Source organism: Trichosurus vulpecula, chromosome 2 (genome assembly GCF_011100635.1).
Source record: "Trichosurus vulpecula isolate mTriVul1 chromosome 2, mTriVul1.pri, whole genome shotgun sequence".
Taxonomy (NCBI): Eukaryota; Metazoa; Chordata; class Mammalia; order Diprotodontia; family Phalangeridae; genus Trichosurus; species Trichosurus vulpecula.
The window spans coordinates 195,502,725-195,528,951 of NC_050574.1; positions in this window are offsets into that span (position 1 = coordinate 195,502,725).

Sequence of the window (26,227 nt, forward strand, 5' to 3'; positions counted from 1 at the left end):
CTCATTACCCTCTCCAAATAAACAAAAAGAGGAGAAAAAGAAAATTCTCTTAACAAATATGTATAATAAAGCAAATTTCTTCATTAGCCATGTCTAAAAGTGCATGTTTCATTCTTCATTTGCATCCATCAACCTTATGCTTCATCTTCCATCCTCTGGAGTCTGGTTTGCCATCATGTTGATCTGCTGACCAAAGTTGTATGGTGTTTCAAAATTGTTTTTCTTTGTAATATTATTATTGTATTAATTGTTCTCCTGGTTATGCTCACTTCATTCTGTATCAGTTCATATAGACCTTTCCACTTTTCTTGGAAACTGTTCAGCTTATAATTTCTTAAGGTACAATAATATTTCATTATATTCATATTTCCCAATAGGTAGATACCCTTATACTTTACAGGGTTTTTTGGGAGGGGGTTATAAATCTTTTTTGTACTTTTTTTCTTTGACATTGTGTGCATGTGTGTGTGTGTGTGTGTGTGTTTGAGGTGGGGCTGGTGGTGTAGGTCCAGGGCTCCTGGAATTTATAGCTTTTATTTTTTCTTTTGAGAGACAATACATTAAAGTGAACCAAATGAATTTGAGTTGGTGGGAAATCTCAGTAAAAACATTTAGCAGGAAGTAGGAAGTACATGACCAGAGTTCAAAGGAGAAATCACAACAAGAGGTACAGACTTAAATGGCGTTGTCATATCACATTTTTCTTAGGTATCAGAAGGATTCAAAAGCGTTGCATGAAAATATCTCTTCATATCAGGTAATGTTATAATATACTTCCAAAATGCCAGTAATGAATGAAGATTCTTTGTGTATTTTATTTGATTTTCAACTGCATGCCCAAGGGAATGTGTGTATAGTGCCTATTATAGTTATAACGAGCCAAACTCTCTTGGATGCATGAGTCATTCCCTTAGAGTTAGGTTTTGTTGAATACAGCCAAAAACTGCAAACTCATAGCAGTCAATTTATTTTTTGCATTCTCAGCAGATGATTTATATTATTGCAGGATGTGAATTAGATGCAAATTAATAAATAATTCAGGCCAAAAAAATATCCAAACCTACCATCTCTCCTCTGCTTTATTTAGCCAATGGAGATGTAGCCTAATTTGAGCACTTTGTAGCTACATTGGATACTTCCTTATTCCTAAGATTTTGCCAAGTAAATTATTAAATGACCACACTAAGTAGTGTTCTAGTAGACTCAGAGAGTAAATTATTTCCAAAGGGACCTGGATTTTATCTAGAAGATTTGACTCAATAGATATAATGAAGATAAGGAAATATACACAAAAATATATCTGTCTCCGTCCTGCCCTACCCTGCCTCTTTCTTCTCCTGGATTTTTGGCTAATCCATCCCATTGATCAATGATGTCACAAGGTAACTTGGTGCAGAAGACAATGGACAGCTAGCAAACCTAGCTTTGTCTATGAGTACTTCCTAAGCCTAGATCACCTCTAGCCCCAGCTTTTCAAAGACTCTCAGGCTGATTTAAAGTTGCCTTAAAGATCCAAGTCTGCTGTGCAGTAGGCCTAGGATAGCCCTAAAGGTTCATTCTGGGTCCAAATTAGGAACTAAAATTGGAAGGAGAAGCCCCAGCCTAATCTATTCTCCTTTTGATCCAGTGTCAGAACACCTATTATATTCCTAATCCATACAGATCTAAGCCATCAGGTTTGCCCATTTCGAGCTAGGTTTTTCCCTTCTAGACCCAAGTCTCTGCAATCATAGAATTCTAGAACTAGAAAGGAACTTTGTGGTAACTTAGTTTAATTGTCATCCAATAAATAAATCTGTCCTGAATTATTTCTAATAAGTGACAATTATTCTTTAGTTTGATATCTTCTGCCTTCTAGAACCTGAGGTAATAGAGACTTTTGGCAGATTATACATAAAAATACATTAAGCAATGAAGGGGATATAGAGATCATATGGTCTTAAACCTCTTATTTTACAGATGACGAAACTGAAGCCAAGAGAAGTTAAGTAACTTATCTAATGTCACATAAAGAATATAATAGAATTATTACTATCTTTCTTCTGGGTGCCATACTATTAGAGCAGTCTATCAGTGCATTAGATGTTTTGAGCAGCCACTATATTCTTGACTGCAATGGAGTTGACAATCAAGAAAAACTCCTAATTCCTCTTTATATAAGTTGATGTTAAGTCACATCCTGATAGTATAGTACTACCATCCTAATTTTAAAGTTGACCTTTTTTCATATTATCTGAGTTAAGGGCTTTTACATTTGTCTCCATTATAATTTATTTTGCTGTAATCATTCCACATTTCATCCTGTTGTGATCTTTTAGCATCGCAGTTCTGTCATCTAACATGCTCACCATCTCTTACAGACTTATTTCATAGATAACTTTGACTTTTCATTTCATTCATTCATAAAGTTATTAAAAAGAACAAAACCCAGGACAGAACCCTGGGGAATTTCACTGGAGACCTTGAGGTGGTGGACCTCAATCCATTAGGCACACACTTTGGATCCAGTCAGTGACCCAATTCTGAATGTATCAAACTGCTCTGTTATCTATTCAATTCACATTTTTCAACCTCATATTATGACTTAGTCAAATGTCTTATTGCAATCTGTATATACTGTGTTCATTGATTCACATAATCTACCAGTTTACCAATCTCATTAAAAAAGAAAATGAAGTTATTGTAGCAGGATGTTCCTTGTTTTATTTATTTAAAAATATAAACTTAATAACCATCAACAAAAATAAATATACATACAGAGCTGGGTAAAATAGTACTCACTCGCTCTCTAGCCTTTAGCTGTAGAGAACTAAAAGAATTTAATAAACAACACATAAGCGAATAAGATGTTTATGTTTTATGTCTCATTCCTGGTCAGTCTGAAATTCTGCCGTATTTAATCTGGATTTCCTTCCTCCTCCTTTTTTAATATATAGATGTACTCAGTATTTATATGATTTCAGCTCTGCTGATTTTCACTCAGCATCACCTCATATAGATTTTTTCCTAATTTTTATGTGCCTCATATTTATCATTTTTACAGCACCACCATATTCCATTATATTAATACGCCATAATTTATTCAACCATTCTATAGCTTGTTGGTCATATAGTTTGCTTCCAAGATTTTGCTATTGAAGATAGAATAAAACAGCTATGAATATTTTTGTACAGATAGGTATTTTTTCATCGTAATGCTGTTGGTGTAGGTTGCCAGCAATGGAATCACTGGGTTGAATGATAGGATCAGTTTTGCAAGTCTTATTGCATATTGCCATGTTGTTCTCTAAAATATTTGCTCTGATCTTCAGTCCCACAATATAACTAGCTCTTAGTGAAACCATGCTAGTGATTTTCTCTTTTGCTTTGTGTTCACAATCCACCTCTTTAATTTTTAGAATTCAACATTTGATAATTGTTATGACATCATGTTTACGGTACACAGTGTCCACCTTGTTCTCTATTTTGAAAAGTAGGAATGCATTTGATCATCTCTAAGCCAACAGTTGTACCTATCCCATTCAACCTTATTCTTCAGATATGACTAGAAGTTGTACATAAGTGACATTTGCAAGTTCTTTCAGTACCCTGGGATGTAATTCTTCTGTGTCTGGTGACTTAAACTTATCAAGGCCAACTAACGATTATCTTACCATCTTAATTAGCTTTGCTTTCATTTCTCCATTATCCATTGTAAGCTATTTTTATTCTATCCTTCCTAGTCTGAAAAATCATTCTTCTTAGTAAGTACCAAGATATTCAGGTAACATGGGAGACAGCAGCAATAACAAATGCAACAAAACCTAAAGGAATCCTTCACAAAGTTAATAAAGGCATAGTTTCCAGAATGAGGCAGGCGATATACTTGGAAGTACTTTGCTCTCATCACACCATGTCTGGCATACTATTTTCAGTTCTAGGTATTGTATTTTAGACAGGGCATTTACACAATGGAGAGGATCCAGAACAGTGTTGCCAGAATGCTGAAAGGGACTGTAAAACATACAATATAATGATTCATCAAAATGAATAAGTGTTATTTATTATGGCGGCAAGAAGACTTAGAGAAGACATGATAGCTATTTTAAAATTTTTGAAGGGCTATCATATGGAAGATGAATTAACCATTTTCCCCCCACTCTGGACCTAAGGCACCATATCAAGGATTTGAAGTTGTAGATAAACAAATTGTAGTTTTGTGTATTAACGAATGAGTGAAAAGTCTTTATTAAATGCTTGCTATTTGCCAAACACTGTGGTGATACAAATACAGAAGTGTTATAGTCCTCTAAGAGCATGTCCTCTTAGACCCCTTCTTGCTCCAAATATGTGATCCTATAAACTCAGTTCATAGAGGACTTTAGCCTTTCAAACGCTTCTTCTTAAATGACTTTGTTGCTCTTTGGTCTTCATCTTCAGTAATGTATCATTGCTTCTTGTCCTTTTACACTGAATTGATCAGTGATCTCACTCTTTAACCATATTAACCTCTGTTATGGCATGCCATCATAATTTTATTCTTGAAAGCTTTCCATCCCTTTTGAGCCAATTTGTTTTAGAATCACAGGTCACATGATTCTACTTATCATTTTTGGAACTCCTGGATATCTGCTCTTTCCAAGTCTAGGACATGTCAGACAATACACAGAACTATCCTCACATATTGCACAATCTAAAAAGCCATGGACACTATGCCTTAGATTACTGTCATTTTCTACTTCAACGACTTGTTCTTCCTTTATTATTGAGATCTCATTGAGAATAAAATCATCTATTGTTGTATCTTCCATATTCTCAAAGATGAAATTATCAGAAAGGCAAGTCAAACATTTATTATTTGCTCTGATTTTAATAGAGAGACTCCTCTGAGATATCTGGATAGAATAAGTTCAAGAAAGGCAAAGTGATGAAGTGGGAATTTGGGCACTAGTTTTAGAAGCAGAGGACATGGGTTCTGATCCTACTTTTCTCATGATCTACTATGTCACCTGTGGAAGTCACATATCTTATCTAGACTTCATCTGTTGAATGATAGCCTTGAACTAGGTTATTTCTAAGGTCCTCCCCAGCTCTAAATGTATGATACTATAACATCTCCCATCACAATTATATTTTGTATCCATGTTAACTTTATTGTTGACAACAGGAACTTGTTATTCAGGGCTTCTAGTTGTCTGATAATATACTCCCATCACTCTATCATCCTTTTTTCTCCCCTTTGATCTTTGTCCAGATGGCCTCCATCTTGCCTCATCCTTCAAGTTGGTAAATTTCAACCCAGATGAATATATTCTTGTTTTTGATTGCTACTCTGCCTTTCCTTCTACCTGATCACATCTTGAAGGTATTTCCTTACTTTTCTGTATTCTAGTCATGAATTTCATCCCATTAAGGTTCTGTGTTTCCCATGAGATAATATTCGCTACCCTATATTAAAATCTAATTTTAGATTGCTTTATTTATTACTTTTACCCAGTGGATTGACATTTAGATATTTGAGTCCCTGAATATCAGTTGTTTCTATTTTCCCTGCCATTACTACCTGCGAATTACTAACCACCTCTGCTGATACTCTTATTCCTAAGTCATATGAGTACTCTCTACAGTTATTTGGTTCTCCATATATATATATATATATATATATATATATATATATATATATATATATATATATATATATATATATATATATATATAATATGTATATATATACACACACCATATACATACATACATACATACATACATATATATATATCTGGATAGAATAAGTATATACATATACTTATTCATATACTTATACATATATATATATATATATACACACACACATACCCACTTTCTTCTGTCACTTTTTTAGTTTAAATTCTTTTTAGTCAGATCAACCAATCTTTAGGCACTTACATTCTTCCTGGACCTTTTTAGGTGTACTTTCTTGGGAGCTAAAAACCTTTCATTTCTGTTTCTTTCACCATGGTCAGAAAGCAAATCTCATCCTTTAATGCCATATTCTTAGGCAGCTGTTCACCCTGCCTCCCCACACCTGCTTCTTCCCTTATATAGTCTGCTCTCTCTTTTAAAAAGGCCTTAACACATAACTGAAAGCACTGTGGATAATATCATCTATTTCTCTTAGCTCCCAACCCAAATCACTCAATCCACAGACATTTATTAAACACTTACTATGTTTCTGGTATCATGCTAGGTGCTGGAGATTCAAATATAAAAAACAGTCTCTGCCCTCCAAAAGCTTAAATTTTATTAGAAAGATGCATCATTTTCATGGATAAGTAAATATTATATTCACAGTAATTTGAGAAGAGGTACTAAAAATAAAGGGGAAGGACAGGAAGAAGATGACAGTGAGCCTCTCAATATTGAAGGGAGCTAATGGTTTCTAGGAGAAGAGGTGAGAAAGGAAAACATGTGGAAACCTATATAAAGATATAGAGGTGAGATGTTATATACAGAGAACCATGAAAACCATGAAAAGTTCAGTTTGGCTGGAATATAAAATGCATGAGGGGGAGTAATGTGTAATTGGATATGAAAATTATACTGGAAACAGATTGTGAAGGGCTTTAAATGCCAAACAAAGGAGTTTCCATCTTATCCTAAAGGTAATGGAGAGCTACTGAAGGGTCTTAAGCAGAGAAGTGACTTATTCCATTATTATGGTTTTAAGAATATCAATTTGGGAGCTATGCAAAGTATGGATTATAGATGAACAAGATTGGATATAAGGAAATGATAATCCTTTGAGATTCTTTTTAAATTCTTGCCTATTCTCAGAGCCATTTTTATCATGTCCTGAATGCATATTCCAGGAAGATACCTCCCAATTGTACCTGCCAGCTCAACATGTACTTGCTTTTATGTCTCCTAGCAATGAGTTATCTACTAGAAGGGCCACTAACAGCAGCTTTCACTCTTGGTGGCAAATGTAAAATCATTGTATGATTCCATGGGCCCAAGACACTGTTTCAACCACGGGAAGTTGAGGCTGACTTATAGCAAACACTTTGGCATTCTTCCCTTTCTCCTTTGCATCTTCTGCCTTCTAACCTATTGACCTTCATGTTTCTGGTTTGGAATCTCATCTGCTTCCTTGGGTCTTCTTTTTCTTCTCTGTTTTGCTTAAGGGTCTTTTCTTCCACAATAGGCTAGAGAGTGGAGCCTGTGTATTTTCTTCTTTGCCTGGGAGATCCTGATTCCCAGATATCCATTTTTGGCTTATATGACTATTTCCAAAACCCTTAGTATTGAATTAGCAAATATCATCATAAAAATGTTTATATGTGGTTGCAGAAGCATGTGGAATTTCTGACTAGGAAATTCCTATCAATGCAGATTGATATTTGTCCTGTGATTTACAGATTTAGAGGATTCTTGGGTCAATAAGAGGTTAAGTGACTTGCCTGGTGGTACCTAATATGTGTCAGGGACAGCACCTGAATCCACACCTTCCTCACTCTGAAGCAGGTTTTCTATTTAAGTATAAGACATAGTACCTCTCATTAATAAAAACAATAAAGATAATAATAATAAATGAGCTGATAAAGGATAAGCTATTCAAGAACAGTCTCATCCACCCATTCTTCAGGTTGTTTGTCTTGGTTTGACATAGTTTGAAAACAATTCATCATTAAAAAAACTGAATATTTTAGCAGACTGCAATCTCAAGAAGAGATGATAGGGTTATATGGCATAGCCTCCAGGAATAAGAAGGTAATAGTACTCTGTTTAGACCACTTCTGGAGCACTATGTTCAGTTTTGGAAGAACAGTGAAGAAAGGGCATTAACAAGATTGGAATTTTCATAAATGGGCAACTGGGATGGTGAAGGATTTTGAGTCTATGCTATGTAAGTAGCAATTAACTGGGGATTTTTTTGCCGGGAGAAGAGCAGATTAGATATGTGTAAGGGGAAGGAATGATAGGAATCTGAAGGTTTAGACCCAGGAGCCACTGGTGGAAGTTACAAAGAACCAAATTTAGGATTGATATCAGGGGGGAAATCCTAACAATTAAGACTGTCCGTACGTAGAATAGGCTGCCCAGGAGCTTTTGAAATAGAGACTAGATGACTATTTTCTGTGTTATACTAAGGATTCTTTTTATAGTATAGTTTGGCTCAGATTGCTCCTGTGTTCCATTCCAATTCTAGAATTCTGCGATTCTCCTGGGGTCCTTGTCAGGGAAGTAATAGAAGATAAGTTTATAAATGTAGGTTGAAGCCATTTATGGAAAACAGTGAATGTCAAGTAAAAGATTTTGTACTTTACCCTGTAGGACAATGGGGAGTCACTAAAAGCTCTGGGGAAGAGTTTCTGAGCCTGTTCTTCCTATGTCTTATACACACAATGTAAACATCATAAATGGTATAAAATAGCAATAATATAAATATAACAATAATATAATCATATAGACAGATAAAGATATATAAATCTCCTCCTTAGCAACTTACATTTATACTGTTCTAACAACCAAGAGTATCCTTTCCCCTCTTTTCTGCCTATCTAAATCCTACCCCATCTTCAGACTTCAGTTCAAGTACTATATCATTCAGTAATCCGACTTCTGACCTCCACTCTCACATCTCCAACTGCCTGTTAGACATCTTGAACTGGATGTTCATTGTTGTTATCATTCAGTCATTTTTAATTATGCCTGACTCTTTGTGACCCCATTGGGGGTTTTCTTGGCAAAGATACTTAAATGGTTCACCATTTCCTTCTCCAGGGCCCCATTTACAGTTGAGAAAACTGAGGCAAACAGAGGTTAAGTGACATAGTCAGGGTCACGTAGCTAATAACTGTCTGAGACTGGCTTTGAACTCAGGTCCTCCTGACTCCAGGCCCAGCCCTCTATGCACTGTGCCACCTAGCTTCTCTTCTATATTCATAGACATCTCAAACTCAATAGGCCGCAAGCTGATTTATTATCATTCCCACTAAGACCACCTTTTTTTCTCACTTACCTAACACTGTCAAGGGCACCATCATCCTCCTGGCACTCAGGTTCACAATATAGGCTCCATCCTCAACTCCTCACTCTTTCCCATGCCCCACATTCAACTTGTTATTAAATTTGGTTAATTCTATCTTCGTATCATCTCTTGTATATGCCCTCTTTTCTCCTTTGACATTGCCACTACCCTAGTGCAAACCGTCATCTTCCATTTGGAATATTGTAATACCCTGCTATTTGGTCTCCCTGTATCAAGTCCCTCCCTACTTCAGTCCACCTTCTACTCAGTTGACAAATTGATCTTCCTAAAGCATGAGTCTATGTCATAAACACTGCACCCCATTACATCAAATAAACTCCAGTGGTTTCCTATTACTTACAGTATAAAATAAAAAAATCTTGTTTAGCTGTTAAAGTTTTTCATAACTTGGTCTATTTCTACCTTTTCAGTCTTCTTATACATTTTCGCCTTCCACATATTCTACAATCCAATGAAACTATACCATTGTTGATTCTCAAATAACATGCTCCACTTCCCAATTCTGTGCATTTTCACTGACTGTCCTCCATACCTCAAGTGTTGTTCATTCTCATCTCCACCTCTTGTGTTCCCTGGCTTCCTTCAAATCCCACCTGAAATTATACCATCTCTCTTTTCCAATCCCCCTTAATGTGTTAATGCCTTACCTCTGCAGATTATCTCCAATTTATCACGCATACCTTTTATTTGTACATAGTTGTATATGTTATATCCTCTATTAGATTGTAAGGTCCTTGACAACTGGGACCTTTTTGCCATTCTTTGTGTCTCTAGTACTTAGTCCAGTGTCTGGCAGATAGTAGGTGCCTAATAAAGTCTTGACTTTATGAAGTCTTCCCAGTTGCTCTAACTTCTGTTAGTCTCTCCTTTTCCTCAATTCCTTCTCACTTTATCATCTATTAATTTCACCAGCACGGGTTATCTTTCTTATGCAGGTTGTAACCATTCTTTATCTTGATATATTGTCTTTGAAAGTTACTATTGTTATAATATTGATCACTCTGGGGCTGACCTGGTGATGAACCTCCAAATATTTAGCTAAATTCTAGCTAAAATGAATATATAATCCATTAATGGATCCATACTCAAAGTTTTTCCAGTTTGATAGAGCCTGCCAGACTTTGTGTTTTAACATAGAAGTCTATGGCCCATAGGCCAAATCCAGCTTGCTGACTGTTTTTATATGGCTCATGAGCTAAGAATGTTTTTTTTTACATTTTTACTACGATTTTATTGTATAAAACTTTAAAGTAAAATTTTTGAGAGCTTCCAAAGTTCTCTGATACTTCACAGAATATATAGAGAGGCAATGGAATAACATGGAATAGAATACTGTTCTTTGTTTTTACTCATCCTTTGTTTTTGAAGAGGACCAATGACCTCACAGGGTGATGGCTTGCTTATGCACTGGATTTGAGAGGCAGAGTTGCACAAAGTTGTCAGCCTCATGCTCTCTTCAAGAGTCATTAAACTCCAGTGGCAGGAAAAAAGTTAAGATGACTGGCAATGGCCTGGGATACAGTGGATGACCTTGGCATCTTCCATGTCTGACCAAGCTCTAAGCACTGCACAACATCTGCTTCAGTCACCTTTATGGCCATTAGAACAAATTGTTCTCATCTGCCTGTTCTGCTGGAAGAAGTCTTCAAACGCTTGCAGTAGACACCCCACTAACTCACTGATGAACTTGCAGTCTGTCAGTTACCCATACCCTGGTTTAGTCTGTCTGCTGAGATGGTTTTACTCTGGTGTGGTTGCTGCACATGTTAAAGCTCCTCAGAGCCACACAACAGTAACAAGAACAACAAATCCAAACAAACCTTAGATAGATAGATAGATAGATAGATAGATAGATAGATAGATAGATAGACAGACAGACAAACAGACAGACAGACAGATAGATAGATAGATAGACAGACAGATAGACAGATAGATAGACAGATAGACAAATAGATAGATAGATAGATAGATAGATAGATAGATAGATAGACAGACAGACAGACAAACAGACAGACAGACAGATAGATAGATAGATAGACAGACAGATAGACAGATAGATAGACAGATAGACAAATAGATAGATAGATAGATAGATAGATAGATAGATAGATAGATAGATAGATAGATAGATGGATGGACAGACAGACAGATAGATAGATGGAATAGAATGCCAAGAAGATGAATTGATTAGTCAATCAATATCAGCATATTGTCTACTCTGGTAGACAATTTTACTTTACTTTATCCTTTACTTGTGTAAAGGATAGAAAAAGGTCCTTGGCCTCAAAGAGGTGAAAGTGCTTGGAAGAAAAGCTAATATATATATATATATACATATATATATATGTATATATATATATATATGAATTAATGAGTGGTAAACAGTATCCTCTTCCACCAAAATCTTATTCTAATACCTTATTATGGAGTAGAGGTGAATTTATTTTCTTGTAGGCCCTATATTCCTATCCAGGGATAGATAATCCATAAATCTCTATTGGTTGGTTGATTGATTCATCCTTTCACATTATTCCATTGCCTATCTCTACATTTTGTAAAATAGCAAACAAACTGAAATTGCAGTACACAGCACCATCACATACATCTTTCCTTCTATCTTGGATCAGTTTCTTCTAAAATATTGGGCCATTTGATGTTTTACTCTGCTAAGACTCATCTTAGATTATGCCCTGCTATTTACAATCTTGTGATACTTCCATGACACATGCTTAAAGGAACCTCTCATCTCTCATCCACCAAATTGATTAGTTTTCTTCCAAAAATTTCCCAAGTTACAATTTCCTGAGGAATCTTGCTCTTCACTCCATTTGACATTAGTCTTCATTGCCACAAGGAAGCTAGATCCCGAGGATAATAATGATAATAATAACTATAATATTAATATTTATAATGGACACTTCTCTAATGAGGTTGGTACAAAAGGGATCTAAACAAACTCTTCACACCAAAGTCAAACAATTGTCCCTTCTCTGAAGCGTTCATATTAGTCATTTCATTGACCCACATTTCTTCCCTATCAATACTCCCAACATTGATATAGATTACCACTCCCCTCTAACATCTCACAAACTTCTGTAACATGAAAATTCATGAAGTAGTAGCCAGGCCTCTGGTGATGAGCCCTGCCTTAATTAGCTATGTTGGTCCATGGGCAATCAACCTACAGTATTGCCACAAGGCCTCTACTTAAGCCTTTTCAGCAATTTCTGCTGGGTCATATCTAGCATAATCAGAAGGCAGACTTGGTGTAAAATAAAAATCATCATAAAATGTATTTTTAAAACCATACAAGTTATGGCATATTTAGATTATCTGCTGAGAGAGTAACAATGGTTTGGCAGCAGTGTTAAGAAGAAATAGGGCAGCCTTATTCTCGGAAACATAGAATCAACAATATTTAGAGCTGGGAAAAATCATAGGGATCATCTAGTCTATACTTCTCCTTTACAGAGAAGGCAACTGAGACCAGAGAGGTTAAGAGACTTACCCAAAATTACATAGTGGATGAGGGAAGCAGGAATCAAACTCAAGTCATTTGATATTGAGTCCAGAATTTTTTCCCATGAACCCTACTACCTCTTGAGGAGGTAACACAGTATAAGGAACTGGATTGTTTAATATTAATGACATAATTAAGGGAATGTGAGAAGCTATGCTGGGTCTTCTGAATGTAGATTTCTCTCTCGGTTCTTTGATTTACAAAACCCCCAAGTGCCTCAGCGAAGATTTTCGGATTGAGGCAAATAGATAAAAGGTAACAGGCATAGCTTAATGGCTTTCAAAGCGATTTTTGTTGTGGTTTCACTCTTTTAGAGAGAAGGGAGCACAAAATCTAATTTACAATTTTATAAATCTTTTCCGAAGACAAGGAGATTACAGTGAAGTCAATCCTCTATTGATCGGCCTATTTCTTTCTCTGGAAGTATCTATCTATACCTGGGCTTTTCCTCTCCTCCTAGAGTTTGTATGTATGTTGTTCTCCCCTGGTATTATTATTTTTTGTTATTCTTACAACTTTTTTGTACTAAACCTATTGCTTAGTGACACTGGGAATTGATTCAGAATGTGAGAAAACAGGCAAGTCTGGCACCAGCAATCACAAACAATTCAAACTGATCTTGAAAAGAAATGGGATTGTAGACCCCAGAATTATAAAAAATCCAGGAGAAATAGTAAAAAATATAATTTTGAAGAGCTTTTTTAAAAACTTCAGGAAACAGTGGATGGGGAGAATACTAAAAGGCAGAGTTTGGGGACAGAGGCTAGAAATAAGAGTGAATAGGAAAATAAATTCTGTAAGCAAAAATAATATCAGTGACATAACTTGCAGACAAATCAGAGTGAAGTAAAGAGCCAAGGTAAATCAGTTTAATTCAACAAACATTTGTTAAATGTCTACTATGTTCAAGGCGTGATGCTAGGTACTGCGGTACAAAGAACAAAAAAACAAGAGTCCCTTCCCACAGATTCTAGATTCTAATAGATCTAGGCAGTCATCATTAATGGCATTTTGAAATATGGCATCCCAACTTTTTCTCTGGTCATAGCTTTCAAATAATCTAATGATTCTTAAATTTTCTCTCCTTGACTACTTCTCCAGTTCTGTTGTTTTTGATGGGAAGTGCCTTACATTTTCTTCTATTCTTTCGATCATTTAATTTTATTCTAATACATCTCATTTTATGGAGTCACTGATTTCTGTTTGGTCTGTTCTAATTTTCAGAGTGCCCTTTTCCTCTGTCAAGTTTCTCAATTTCTATTATAAGCTATTAATTCTTCTTGCACGTCTGTCTTCCATAACTTTCATTTCATTTATAATCTCCCTCTTGCTTCATTTCTTCCATGTACTACTTCCATAAAACGATGGTTATCCCCACCTCCCCCCCCACCCCAGTAGAATCAGGACTCTGTTAATGTAATAGGGAAACACGCTGGTGAAAGCAGGAATGTAGGAAGACGTCGTAGTCCTTGCTTTGGAAGGTGCTGGGGGCTTCTGCTTTAGAATTATAAAATTTAGATCTGGAAGGAACCTTACAAACCATCTAATTGTACCTTATCATTTTACCAATGAAGAAACTAAAGACAAAAGAGCTTAAATTCCTTGTCCAAGGTCACATACATAGTAAATGATGTTTAGGATTCAAACCCAGGTCTTCTCACTCAGTCCACAAATTCAAGCTATAGAGAATAATCAATAGTGCTCCTATTATATCCTTTAACCTTAAGGACAAGGGTAGGGAACCTGTGGCCTGAAGGCCTCATGTGGCCCTCTAGGTCCTCAAGCATGGCCCTTTGACTGAATCTGAACTTCACAGAATAAATTCCCTTAATAAAAGGATTTGTCCTACAAAACGTGGACTCAGTTCAAAGGCCTTACCCAAGGACCTAGGAGACCCACATATGGCCTCAAGGCCACAAGTTCCCCACCCCTGCTTAAGGATATCTCCATAATTATGCTTCTATAGTAGGATGGGGAAAATATTGCAAGAGATACAGGGTTCTGAGGATGTCTCAAATTGGCATGATGCTGGGGTTGTCATAATCTGAAAACTCATTAGATACCTTTTTCTTTTGTGCATATCTATTCTTGCCAGGAAACCCTTTTTCTGGGGAAGGCTCCTGGAAGATGTAGTGTATATTCCTCTTGGTTGGTTCTTATGTGCCTGCCTTTAGCCAGTTATATAGCTCAAGGCTTCTGCCAGAGAGAACACCCCAAAGGGAAATGGCTATGATGAACCAAGGTCAAAGGTCACTGAATGCTGTGTCTTTAGCACTTTCCAAACCTTCCTGTCTGCTTCAATATATGCCTGTGTCAAGGCTTGCTGACCACTGGCACTTGCCTGACTCATGAAATATTTCAGCTTGTATATATTTGATGGGATTAAAAAAGACCTAGAACTGCAGAATAAGTTTTTTTTTTTTTAAAGAGCTAGTGACTTCATCATTTGGGCTTTCCAAACGGCATTTTAAAGTTACTTATCTCAGAGGTTTTCAGGAATAAGATCTCAGCATAGTATCCAGTTTATATATCTTCATATTTAGTTAAGGGAAATTCATAGATTTTTAATTTTTCTCTGACATTGTTATTAATATGTTTGTGTTTTCTTTCATGACTCAAGGTGTGATGCTTTTTTTGCAGTTTCTAAAAATATGTAAAGCTAAATCATTGAGGCAGAACATTCCAAAGGGGCTCTGGGATTGAATTTTAGCTTATTATTAATATGTTTGTGTTTTCTTTCATGACTCCTTCCCCTTGGATGTTATTTAGTTAATACTCTTGGTGGTTTATTGGGTGGCTGGTGGTGAATTAGACATCTATTCTAAGGCTTCCCCTCCAATCCAGATTGTTTCATTCACGCACAAGTTGTCTCAGTCTCTGAACACGTTGGAGAATTTACTTCTCTCTGGTCTTGTTTCCTTTCCCAATAGCTGTGTAAATGGGGAAATGGAATGGCCACAAATGGATTCCAGTTCCTTTTCCTTCTGGTTTGGTGAGGCCCAGTATGTCCTATGTGTTTCCTGAATTGCCAGTGGTGAATCTCTCCAAAGTAGTGAAAAAGAGAACAACCAATTGGTAGAAATGTTCAAATTAAAAACAGGTATCAAAATATTGAATCCTTGATCAATTTCTCAAAAACTGCCTGTGAAATCTCTCCAAACAGTTCAAAAATGCCTGCAGTGTTTTCCCTAAAAAGAATTGTAGACTTTGACTTTGATTAAGATGTTCCTTCACCACTTTATTTATTTCAATAAAAATAAGATAAGAACGATGAAGAGATATTTATAGAATAAATAAGTATGAGATGCGTTTTACAAATCACTTAAAATGTAATTTTTATGGGGTCAGGGACAGAATTTGAGGCTGCTTCATTGAGGTTGCTGGGAAAAGGGGACAAAGAAGCTAAAATTCAATCCCAGAGCCCCTTTGGAATGTTCTGCCTCAATGATTTAGCTTTACATATTTTTAGAAACTGCAAAATACATAGCACTAATTGATAGCACTCTGATTTTGATGTATTGGCTAGGATGCATTAGAAGCACTTATTTTTTCTTTCTATAAGTCTTTGACTTGACTCTGCAAATGTTTGCTTCTTTTCCACTTAACAAGGTTAATTACCATCACAAAAATATTCTTTTAAGTATATAATATTTTGCTTGTTGCAATATATGCTCCTTCAAACTGAAACTATTTCCATGTTGTCTTTGCACATCCAGTGCCTGAGACATTATAGATGTTTAAAGAATGCCTATTAGATTGATTATGTAGCAGTTATGGATCTTTTTCATGGATCAGAAGAACTTACTGTGGAGAGGAGAGGAGAGGAGAGAAGAGGAGAGGAGAGGAGAGGAGAGGAGAGGAGAGAGAGAGAGAGAGAGAGAGAGAGAGAGAGAGAGAGAGAGAGAGAGGGACCCTTTGGGGACACTTTATGTACTGCGTGCTTTTGGATTTTAGTTTATTAAATATAGACTGCCCTTTCATATTTCAACAGTTCAACAAACATTTATCAAGTATCTGTTATTTGGAAAGCACTGTGCTAGATGTGTATAGATACTATATAAGGTGTTCCAAAAGTCTCAAGGTAATTTTAAGCTATTAAAACTATTAAAGCTTAGAAGCTCTAAGACTTTTGGAGTTTAAAATCTGATTGGTGGAAAATGCCATATAAACGAATGATAAGAATTTATTATGTGCCAAGCACTATGCTAAGTACCAAGGGAAAACATACTAAAGCAAGATAATTCCTGCCCTCAAGGAGCTGACATGCTAATCAGGGAGATAATACTCATAAGGCAGTAGTGGTCAGGGAAGGAAGTTGTTGTCTGGGAAGTCACAAAGAAGGTGAGTGGAACCATATTCTTTTAACACAGCTTTTTCAGAGGCAATGGTGGAATGCTAGTGATGATATGACTGCAGTTCTCATTGCCAGAGGTGGAAAGCAGTGGGATTGGTGGCTATAAGTATGGCAGACCTGAGCCAAAATTTTGGGGTAAATATAAGGTCCTAGTGGGATCAGAGCCTAGTGGTTTAGCTTCTCCTAGGAATGGCCTCCAGTGTTTCTGTTGGTAGAGGGGAGCAACAGTAAAATACAAGGGAGATTTTGATAGGTAAAAAGGAGAGATATACTTAGGCAAAGTGCTTTAAAAATATGAGGAAAGAGTGAACATCTTCATATGAGGGATGTTAGTGGAGCAAGGTAGGGAACTTCTTCATGGAGAATATGGACCTGACATGGGCATGGAAGAAGGAGAGACTGCAAGAGGTTTCAGGTATGTAGGGCAGATATAAGTAAAGTCTCCCTTTTGGAGACTGCTTCAAGAATAATGAATCCTACTACTTAAAAACCGTTAACTAAAAACCAAATACATTTTTTAAACCAAATACAATTTTAAAGATGTAATTCTTATTAAAAAGTGAAGAAAGAATTTTGGATCTGATTCCTCCCTAACTTTACTTATATCCTTAACCAGTGTCTACTGATTATATTGTATAAGAGTTGTTCTATGGTTACCAACAAGAGATACATTTCCCAACAATGCAATTAGAGGTTTATACTTGAAGAATTGCTTGTTTCTTAATAATCATCTATTATAATGACTTGAAATTTCAGTTTTGGTAAGTGGATGTTACATGCTTTCTGGAAAAAATAAATTGTGTCATCAGAAGCATTATTAATGTCAATTTTTTCATTTTTAAAAATTTTCCCCATTATGCAAAAGATATAAGAAAGAGAATAATAATACCAATAAAAGATAGATAGCATTCATATAGCACTTTTAGGTTTAAAAAGTGTTTTACAAATACTGTCTCATTTTATCCTCACATCAACTTTGGGACATGGGTGCTAATATTATCCTCATTTTCTAGGTGGGCAAACGGAGGAGGTTAAGTGACTCGCCCAGGATGAGGTGTCTAGTAAATATCTGAGGCTGGATTCCAGGTCCAGCACTCTAACTACCACATCAGTTAGCTGGAATCCTTCCCAAACTAATCATTTCAGGGGAAAAAATAAGTGATTTTCCTTTTTCCTTTTCTATGACTGAAAGTAAAAGTGAATTTTATAGATAACTCACTTGCCGAGTGTCAATGTTTAATCATAAACTAAGCTATTCCCCTTTGAATATGTATTTGAAATACGTCTTAGGTGACTTCAGGTGACTTTGGCCTCTAGGCAGAATATTTCCTTGTTTACTAGTAGGGTGTTGAAATTAACAAATTCTAGGAGAATACAAACTCTTTGAGAGCAAGGACAGTTTCATTTTTGTTATTGTGTCCTCAATGACAAGCACAAGGCCTGCCCCACGGTAGGCATTTAATAAATGTTTGTTAAATTGTCAAATTGAATGTAAGTTCTTCTTGACATGAATCTTTTTCTTTGATTTATTTTAAAGTGTCAAATATATCTTTTATCTGACCTATATTTGGGCTTGGAATGAAAATAGATCTGAAACTTTGTTTCATAAGTGTTTTTCTCTCAACCAAAATAAAGAAAAAGTGGAGAAAATATGGTCACCTATTCTTGGAATGAGAACCTTTTGGTAACTGCTCTAAGGATGAGGAATTCAGTTATTTGATAGTTGTTGACTAGGAACACACAAAAGATTTTTAAAGGTTCAGGCTAAACTTTTAAACTTAGAACTAAAGGCTTTGCTACATAGAAATTCCTTGAACCAATTGTTCATCTCAAAATTTGCCACAAAGAATGATTTCATTTTTGCAGAGAAGTTCATTAAAAGGTAAAATCGAGCTAACCAAACTTAAGAGGTCAGTGGATCCTTCTAGGAAGATTAATAGAGAGGGCTATCTTTTGCCACACTGAGGGAATTAGAGGTGATCATTATTCAGGTTTAATCTTCTACCTTATACCTGTGACTAGCATTTATCCTGGATCAATGGAACAGGTTGAAGGACAAATCTTTGCACAATTCTAAATCACACAATGATTTCCTTTGAGCCTGGCCTGTTTTTATTCTTAGTGCTCCGATTGCCTGACCTCTGTCATTTCATCTCTGCATCTTGGGGTGTTCCGAGGAAAGGGAAGACTTTGCTTCAGTTCTAATGCAGTATGGTGTCACAAAAAAGTAATGGATTTGAAGTCAGATAATATGTGTTCAAATTCTAGCTCAGCCTTTCATTTCCTGTGGACTTTGGGTAGTCATTCAAGCTTGCTAGCCCCCAGATTCCTCATTTGTAAAAGAAGGGCATTAAACTACATGGTGTCTAAAGTTCCTTTCAGTTCAAAATCTATGATCCAATGATCTGAAAGCAAAAGCCTGGGCCAAATACAGAGCCCAACTACCTAAAGGGAAAATTGAGGCAATAATCCTGATAATTGGGACCCCAAGCCTACTTTTGTCTCACTAAAAATTGCCCACTGTGCTCTTTATGTTAATTCCAATGGTGTTTATTACTCCGTGTCCCAGTTTGCTAAGTTGAACAGTGTGCAAAATTGGGACAGTAATCTATCCAATAATAGCTGGGCCTATTGAATTATTCAGATAATTTCCCTAACTTTTTATTTCATATCAACAACAGATATCTGGCCCATATCAAGTTCTCAACAGAAAGGGAAAGAAACCCCAATTTACTAAATACTTTCAGAGTTATTATTACTTCTCCCAAGTATTTTGTTTGGTAGCCTGTAGATTATCAGATTTTCCTTTTTTTCAGGAGATGGGGAAGGTTGTAGAAGAGATGGTTCCAGGGGTGTGCTGTAGCAAATGCTACAAATCAAGGCTTAGTTTATTGTTTTGACAATTGTTTAGACTTAAGAAACTGATGGATAAAATATTAATAATACAGATCAAACTTAAAAATGTGTGGAGAGTCAGTTGAGCTCTCCCAACTTGGCTGTTTTAACAAGGGTGAAGAAGGTACAGTGGTCTTCTTAAAAGTTTTGGCATCTGGAGTCTTTCCTCATCTGCTTTGCAGAGATAGATTGATGCTTCCCAGTAGGATAGTGTTTTGTTTTATTCCTAGGAAAGGGGGTTCCACTACTAATTTGTGTTATCTCATCTTAACTGGTCCCTCACTGCTGCATGGTCATTCTTTTATTCTTCCTTAATTCACTCACATTTCCCCTCAGCAGTTATTCCAGATCTTTGTTACTTTCATTAGGCCTTCCCTACCAGGCACTTCCCCAGTCCAATCACTTCATACTCCTCTGAAAAAAAATGGAATCTCTCTCATTTGAGTAACTTCTTTTTTGACACCTCAAAATCCATTGACATCAACCCCCTCCCCTTTCTTCTCATTTGCTCCTAATTGTGATGAAGACATGGACAGCCTCTCTACTTATTTCCTCTAATAACTTGGCACTTTAATCATCCCCTTTCTCTCTAATTTTTAGTCTTTCCCTATCTACTGGCTTCTTCCTTGCTGCTTACAAACACGCCCAAGTCTCTCCATCTATAACCTCCGCTTGACCTTATAATTCCCAGGATATCCTGATTCCAAGTCCATCATTCCACTAGGCTAGACTGGCTCTCATAGTATTTATATGCCTTCAGAGGCATAGAAACAGCTGAGCTAATTATATAATTAGGTATAAGGATTGGACCCCTAATTTCATTGATATAGGGCATTCATGAATGAGAAAACTACCCAAATAGGTTGGCACCTTCTCTACAACTTAGAATCTCTGAGAGCTTTGCAGATCATTGAGAGGTTCCCAGGTCTTCATAGCTCCAAGGGCAACCTTCTATCTGCCTCCTAGCATCAGTTAGTAAGAAAAATTATAAAAAGTCTTTCCCAAGTCGCTGTACCCCAGGTGAGCACTTTTCTAATGGCTATTTCTAAGGCCAACGTCTACCCCTTTTCCCAAGATCTCTCCTTTATCCCAGCTTCACTTGTCCTAACAAGTTTATTTGAGGTGTGTTTCATGGTGTTTGCCCCAGGCATGTTTCATTAAGTTGGCCCTGGGTACCATAATGGTTAGTTATGGCTCTACAAATAACTATAATGTAGAAGAGTACATGGCATTTCCATTCAAGAGATGCAGAACTTAGTGGGGAAATCAGTACTTGATCCTTGACGATTTTTAGTAGAATTTTCATTGTGTGTTAAAACCCAGATATTTTCTGTGGGAATATATCTCTCAAGTTTCCATATAAATCAATAAGAAGGTGCTTATTACAGTAGAAGCTTTGTTATTGTCATGTATTGAGCTTGGGCATCTGTAGGTCATGGGTTCCAAAGTGCTGGGCTGGTGAATGCTCAGAAGTTGGAAAGATTGTGTTTTCAATCTGTAATAATGGCCATTTTCATCGGGGGGGGGCAGTATTCAGTGAGTAGGTTTATTATTTTAGTTAAGTAATCGGGAGGCTTAGAGAGCCATTATGGTACAATGGAGGAAAACGCTGGGTTTAAAGTCAGAAAACCTAGGCTTAAGTGCAATTTTTGCCATTTTCTTGCTGTGTAATCTTGGGCAAGCAACTTAACTATTTTTGGCATCAATTTCCTCATTTGAAAAATCAGGAGATTAGACTAAATTGTCTTTATTACAGATTCCTTAGCACCTTGTTTGTCCTTCGTTCTCAAAAATGACCAATGACATCAGGATGGTGATGTCTTGATTTGCAAGTGAATTGGATTTAAGTGAGGCAGGGCTGTACAAAGTCCTCAGCCTCACTTTCTCCTCCAGAATCATCAGAGTCCAGTGGCAAGACAGGTAGGACAACTGGTGATGGCCCTGGATGCAGTGGGAGACCTTGACCTTTATAAGCTAAGGTCTTTTCCAGGTCTCAGTTTGTCTGAGGCAACACCCTAGTTAAAGGCTAGGTAAAAATTAAGGCAAAAGATGCCCTAGTTTGCCTTCACATGTTAGAGAGAAGCTTAAAGTTCCTTTAATCCAACCAGTGCCCAATCAAGTTAACAAGATTAATTAATCACCTACTAAGTGCAAGATACTGGGCTAAGCACTGATTTTACAAAGAAAAATAAAAGGCAGTTCCTACTCTGAAGGAATTCACAATCTAATGGGTAAGATAACATGCAAATAGCTATGTATAAAGCAGATACATATAGGACGAACTGAAGGTCAAATCAGAAGGAAGGATCTAAGTTAAAGAGGACTGGGAAATGTTTTTTTGTAGAAGTGGAACTTTAGCTGGGTCTTGAATCCCCCTACAACCTATCCAGTAAATTATTGCCAGCCTTTGTTTAAAGAGCTTTAGCAGTGCCCTCCCCCTTTATTTGCTACTCTGTAGTATCTATTTTTTCTGGTAGAAATGTGAATAGAATACAAAAACCCAAATGACCAAAGTATTAATATTCTAAAGAGTTTCTTGGGTTTCAGTTTAACAGTATTTTTAAATTTAAAATAATTAACTCCCTGATTATCCTTACCTTGTGGCATCAAAGAAAACCGAAGAATTTTTAAAAGGCATCATTATTATGTGATTTTCCTTTCAGGAGTACCCAAGAGAAAGAAAACATCTAAACATCTTAGAAAAAGTTTATTTTTAAAAAGTTAAGCAAAAAATGTATCATTACTGATTTTATGTACCAAATTAAAAAAAAAATTTTATTTCTTCAGGAAGTCTATTCTACTTTGAGGTTGCTCTAATTGTTGGAAAGAAGCTCTAAAATCAGTCAGTATGCATTTATTAATCACTTAATGTATGCTAAGTACTATGCTAAGCACAGGGGATAAAAATACCATCAAAAAGAGAGACAATTTTTTCCCTCGAGAAGCTTATATCAGAATGGGAGAAAACCACAAATAAACAGGGCACTAAAGGTGTGAGAGGATGGCAGGAGAAGGAGATACCTAACTGGAGACATGGTGGTCAAGTCCAGAGAATCAGGAGCAAGTGTCTTGGGACTCTTGCCCGAAATGGAGGTTATTGGAAGAACTCTTCAAGTGGAGAAGGAGCCTGCAAGAGTGGAATTAGGAAGTAGATGAGAAACATGGTAGCTAAACCTAGAGAATCAGGGATGGCTGGTCTGGACCCTTCCTCAAAAAGGAAGCACTGGTAAGAACTCACCAAAGCATCTATAGCTGCCTTCCCCACCCCCCAGCTTCTTCCTATTGATCCTAATCTACCCTTCCAATCCCTCTTTCATCTGACAGTTTTCAAATACCAGAAGACAACTGTCCCTCCTCACACTCCCTCCAAGTATTCTTCGCTCTAAGCTAAACACTCCTAATTCCTTCAACCAGTCCTCATGATATGGAAGCTCTTCATCATTTTCTGGAGAGGAGAGTTTATCAATGCCTTCTTTCAAAAGTCATTCCCAAAACCTCTAAGGATAACTGGATTGATAGATCAATTGAATGATAAATACTTTGATGCTATTTTATGCACATGGAAGTGGGAGAAGTAACTAATAGGACAGTGGGGTGTGTGTGTGTGTGTGTGTGTGTGTGTGTTGATGACAACTTGGAAAGAATTCTCTAGTCAAGTGCTCCAGGGATTTGTCCTTGGCCCTCTGCTACTTAAGATTTTTATTAATGAATTTTTGATGAAGGCATAGATGACATATTTACCAAATTTTCAGATAACACAAGACAGGGATGGATGTGACAAACTACAGTCTATAATGATGATCCAAAAATGACATGAAATTTAATGCCAATAAACATAAAGGTTCAAAAATCAACATATCAGGCATAAATTGTAAAAGTTTTATATAGACAACAGATCTGAGAGATTTAGTGGACTTAAAGTTCAAACTGAGTCGGTTGTATGATATGGTAATATAAAAATGTGCTATTATCTCAGACTGAATTAAGGAATTAGGAAGGACACGGGCAAATTAAAGACTATCTAGAAAGGGGTGATAAGAACTATAAAGGACTTAGAAACCATGCCATATTTGGATTGATTGAAAGAGTTAGAAAGATGTAGCTTAAAAAACTGAATATAGTAAAACATGATAACGGTTTTCAATTATTCAAAGGATTTTCATTTAGAAAAGGGGTTAGATTATTCTGTTTGGTCCCAGAAAGAAGTATAAGGATAGACATTTCAAAGAGGTAGGTTTCAGTTCCATGTAAGGAAAACACTCTTTAACAATTAGAGCTATTGGAGCAGCTAGGTGGTGCAGTGGATAGAGCATTGACCCTGGAGTCAGGTGGACCTGAGTTAAAATCTGGCCTCAGACACTTACTAGTTGTGTGACCCTGTGCAAGTCACTTAACCCCAAAACAATTTCAGCCATCCATCAATGCAATGAGTTGCCTCAGGAAATAGGTTCCCCTTCGCTAGAGATCTTCAAGGAAAATCTGGATGACCACTAGTCAGGGCTGTATAGAAGTAAATGCCAAGGGCTGTATCTAACAAGATAAAATTTGACAGGGGTAAATATAAGGTCTAACACTTTAATTATTGTAAACTAGAGTGGAAGAGACATGGCTAAATAATAGTTTGTCTGAGAAAGACATTGGGGTATTATTGGATGTCAATCTCAGTATGAGCCAGCTGACTGCTATGGTAGCCAAGAAAGCTGATACAATCTTAAGCTGCATTAAGAGAAATATATATTTGGAGGGGAGAAGGCAGGGCAATTGGGGTTAAGTGACTTGCCCAAGGCCACACAGCTAGTAAGTGTGTTGAGTGTCTGAGGCTGGATTTGAACTCAGGTCCTCCTGACTCCAGGGCCAGTGCTCTACTTAGTGCTCCACCTAGCTGCCCCTAAGATAAATATTTTGTCAAAGAGATGGCAGTCCCACTGAACTCTGTCATGCTATAGACCACATCTAGAATATTGTTTAGGTGCCACATTTTAGGTAGGACATTGGCAAGATGGAGAGCATTTAGGATGGTGAAAGGATATGTCACCATATTAACATGACAGGGTTTAACTTGGAGAAGAGAAAACGTTAGGAGATGCTAGCTGTCTTCAAGTTACTGAAGGGTTGTCATGTAAAACGAGAATTAGATTTGTTCTTTCTGGTCTCTAATATAGAACTAAGAGCAATTGGTAGCAGTTTCAAAGAAGCAAATTTAGAGTTGCCATTAGTGGGAAAATAATAACTTCCTAACACTCATTTGAATGTGAGTTCACCATAAATGGAGGTAATCAGGCACAAAAGGACTACTTGTTGGTAGGTTGTATGAAGCATTCTTGCTTAGGTATTAGTTTGACTAGACAACCTCCGAGATCCCTTTTAACTCTGAGACCCTGTGTGCATGATTCTCTGAGCTTCTTTGAAATGAAAAGGATTTCTATTCCTTTCCTATTTCTACCTTCTCTAGTCCAATCAAAACTAAAGCAGGAATACCTTCTACACAATTGCCTATGGGTCATTTTTCAACCTGTCTTTGGCAGTCTGTAGTGACATGACTCTTACTACCTTCCCAGATGGTCCACTTCATTTTAATATGCTTCTAACTGATCTTCTTCCTACGGAGCTTAAAGCTTTTAATGTCAAATTTTATAAATAAGACTTTAATACTTTTATTCAAATCAGTGACAAAAATTGTAAGGCAAACATGCCCAAGTACAGAGACTACAGCTTACCAACAGAAACCTCTCTCTAAATTAACCTTGCTCCATTAAATGGTCCATTACCATTACATAAGAATGCCATAAGAAAGGATGAAAAGGATGATTTCGATGAATCCCAGGAAGACTTGTAGGTGGTAGAATGGATAGAACACTGGGCCTAGAGTTAGAAAGACTCATCTTCCTGAATTCAAATCTGGCCTTGGATTCTTACTAGCTGTGTGACCCTGGGAAAGTCATTTAATCCTTTGTGCCTCAGTTCCTCCATCTGTAAACTGAATTGGAGAGGGAAATGATAAACCATGCCAGCATCTTTGCCAAGAAAACCTCAAATGGGGTCATGAAGAGTTGGACACAACCGACCAACAACAACATGTAGTGCTTTAAAGTTTTCAATGGGTTTCCATACATTATTCCATTTAAGCCTGATAGTAACCCTGTGAGGATGATATCACAGATATCACTCTTCCCATTTTACAGATGAGGAAAATTTAGGCTCTTTAACTAAATGGCTTGTCTATGGTTGCATGGCTAGTAAATATCAGATATAGAATACAAATTCAGTTCTTCCTGTCCACAAGGTCAGGACTCTATAAAAATGTAACATATTATTACCTGTACCTGGCATTGCATACAATAGGCATTTAGAAGATGTTTGCTTAATTTAATTGCTATATTTGATGGTCATTTCCAATTGTTTGTACATATTTATTGTTGTTTTCCTATTTAAATACTTTCCTTGCTAA